The sequence below is a fragment of the Ictalurus punctatus genome, chromosome 18 (assembly GCF_001660625.3).
Source record: "Ictalurus punctatus breed USDA103 chromosome 18, Coco_2.0, whole genome shotgun sequence".
In the NCBI taxonomy this organism is placed as follows: Eukaryota; Metazoa; Chordata; class Actinopteri; order Siluriformes; family Ictaluridae; genus Ictalurus; species Ictalurus punctatus.
In genome coordinates this window covers 1817501-1820642 of record NC_030433.2, presented here as the reverse complement: position 1 = coordinate 1820642, position 3142 = coordinate 1817501, and the positions used below count along the sequence as shown (strand labels likewise).

At 40.4% G+C, this 3142-nt stretch overlaps 1 protein-coding gene across 2 annotated transcripts in view; it reads left to right on the top strand.

The window, feature by feature from the left end:
- Positions 1-451: 451 nt before the first annotated feature.
- The window catches only part of ntng2b (netrin g2b), a 57087-nt gene continuing 54396 nt past the window's right edge, over positions 452-3142 (top strand). For both annotated transcript variants that reach the window (XM_017493172.3, XM_047161715.2), the window contains exon 1: positions 452-786. The gene's annotated coding sequence lies outside the window, so the exon portion shown is untranslated. The remainder of the gene's footprint in view (positions 787-3142) is intronic.

The following is a 3142-nucleotide window of genomic DNA, read 5'->3' as shown; positions in this document are numbered from 1 at the left end:
TTTATTTATTTATTTATTTATTTACATCTTTGGACAAGCAAACATTCGATCATCTTGGAAACGGTGCCTGGATGTCGGTTGCCAGATTGTGAACATTTACCACCGTTTGTCAGATTTTAATCACAGTTAGACATAGCCATTAGCAGACAGTTTATCAGTTAATCTCATTTCGATATAGCGTAATGTGGCTAAAGGTGGCTAATTTGGTTTGGTTTATAGTGAATTTGGTGAGCGTTAAATCCGGATAAGCATAACGGTCCGATTTTATTTATTTTTTTAAATCAATCTGGCAGCCGTGGTGGAGAACTGGCTGAGTACAGCAGAGTTAAGATGTAGAAATCTTTCCATTGAGACACAACAAGGACAAACTATCGATCGGAAACACCGCTCCTGTCAACACGCCCAGTCCGAGGTGTACAGCAGCTTCCAACTCAAACAAACGACACACACACACACATCTCTCTCGTTTTCTCTCTTTCACACAGAAATAAACTCGGTTAAGAATGACACGCATGGCTACATGGTTAACTCCTCATTTTTAAATGAACGTGTAATTTGTTGAATTAACTCTCCCGAGGTAACTCTTCTATCAGCACTGCCTTAGCTTCCGTACAAGTGAATTTTGTGTCCGATTCGGTCTAAACTACAGAAACACTGCAAGCAAGTTGTTCTCTCTTTTTTTTTCCGACCTCCAAGCTCCGACTATCAGAACATCAGCTGATATCCGATGATGTTCGCGTGCTCTTTGAAACCGAGCGGCTCTCTGCGAGATACAAAGTATTCCAGGTAGGATTTAAGAAAAGCCGTGGCTTGCGTTCACGTGTAAGATGTGTTGTGCCGGTCAACATGTGCATCTATGGCGTACAAAAGACGGTAGATTGGATAAATATGTTTTGCTGTTGTGCTTTTAGATTATATGTACGTATAAGTATACGTTAGATTTAGTGTGTGTGTGTGTGTGTGCGTGGGAGAGAGAGAGATTCATTGATCGTGGGTTATTTGAGGATCCCTGCCCTGTTGTGTAACTAAGACACTGGAACAGCACAACAGCACCTGCATTAATGAGGATTTGGAAACATCTGCCATGTTAAGAGAGCATCTAAAATCACACACGACTCCATGAAAGGGCCGCACTAGAATACTAAAAAAAAAAAAAAGAATTTCTTTGCCTTTGTTGAGGTGGTTTTTATCATTTCGTTCCAGTATGGAATTATTTAGGTAGTTTATCTGGTTGGAGTTTGAGGTTTTTTGAGGGTTTTTTTTTTCTCTCTCATGCTTTTCAACACTAAAGTTCTCTCCACTCTCCGAGTTCCCGCTGCGTAAACGGAGACTAACCTGCAACGACAGCCCGTTTTTAAATTCCTAAAGACTTCCATTAACACGTCAGGCCTTTTAAGGACAAGCATGGATGATGCGTATTAAAGGTGAATATACAACGGCGCTCGAAAGTTTGTGAGCCCTTTAGAATTTTCTACCGTATATATATATCTGCGTAAATATGACCTAAAACATCATCATCGCGTCCTAAAAGCAGACGAAGAGATCCCAGTTTAAACAAATGAGACGAAAATTATTATACTCGGTCATTTGCTTATCGAGGAAAACGATCTGAGATTACGTATGTGTGAGTCGCAAAAGTACACGGACGTCGTGGATTAGCAGTTTTTTATATGCGGGAAAATATAGAACGTTCTAAAAGGCTCACAGACTTTCAGGCACCGCCGTATAAGACCACGACTATGGATTTAATGATCGTGAAGCCGTTACAGAAATGTAAATAAAACACGGTTGTGCGTCAGAACGCATTCGGTGCCCACACTGACAAGCGGAGCTGCAGCGACTCTTCTGTCTCTCTCACCTCGCTACACCTCAGCACTTTCCAGATGCTTTGCGCTCGTTCTAGTGCTGCATGGGGACGATGCCCGTTCGGCAGTCAGATTAAACCATTATATTGGCGATTTTACTTTAAAACCCTTGAACGAAACATATCTAAAAGAGGTCGCACAGTCTAGTCACAACATTTCTGAGCTTTGCACATCCGAGCACACCTCCCCTCTTCAACCAATCAGCTTCCAGCTGAAGGCTGGTTAATGCACAGCACTGTATATACACATGGCACTCCGTTAGGATTTTGTAGGTGTGCACGTCACACACTCTCTGCAATGCAAATTGACAATGCGGAAGTATAACCCAGCCTGCAGATATCAGGAAGGAGTGCATGGAGTTTGTCTTTCCCGGTGTCCCTAGAGATTTAAGTCCAAATTTAACAGATTGTTCAATAGACTTTAATCCGCGCAGCTTTTAAACGAGGCACAGTACAGCCGGCTTTGACACGAGGATGCAGATCCTATACTGGCCATGACGGCAAACTGACAACATTCTTTACTCTAATTTATTGTAATGACTACTCTGTATGAACACTGAATAAAAAGCAGTTTTACCTTGGCCGAGTGTGCGCGATTGCTAACGTTCTAGCTTCTGTAACGTATCCGCTCGTTTCCGCAGTCTTCACATCAATAAGGATGGCGTTAAATTTTGCTTAATGACTACGTTTGAGAGGCTTCGATCTAGCAGGTCATTTACAGGTAGTGGCAAAAAATATGTCGAAGGGATAAGGAGATCGTAACATGGCCACGTAAGATGTATTACTCGCTTAGGAAGGAAATGGGTTCCTCGTGGGGTTCTTCAAGGGTTCTTTGGATATTTAATGGTCCTTAGTCTCCCAGCAGGACAGGGTTCTATAGAAACATTCTACAGTAGAGAAATACTCGGTTCTATACTGTGTAACCGAACAACTGAAAAACCCTGAATATGGTTCTGACACATGAAAACAAATAATAAAATACAAGAGAAGGTAAACAACAAGAATCCTTGAGATACTCTTGGATAGCTTTCCTCCAGGAATTTTAAAATTCACACTACATCTACACAGAGGCTGAAGTGTGTGAACACAGCATTATTTCATCCCACAGTTGTGTTGTTATTTATGAGAATATGATGGATGTAGGTAAAACTGTTTATATCAGCAGAATATATATATATATATATATATATATATATATATATATATATATATATATATATATATATATATATATACTGTATCATCATTAACAGGGATGAGCAAAATGATATATATTTT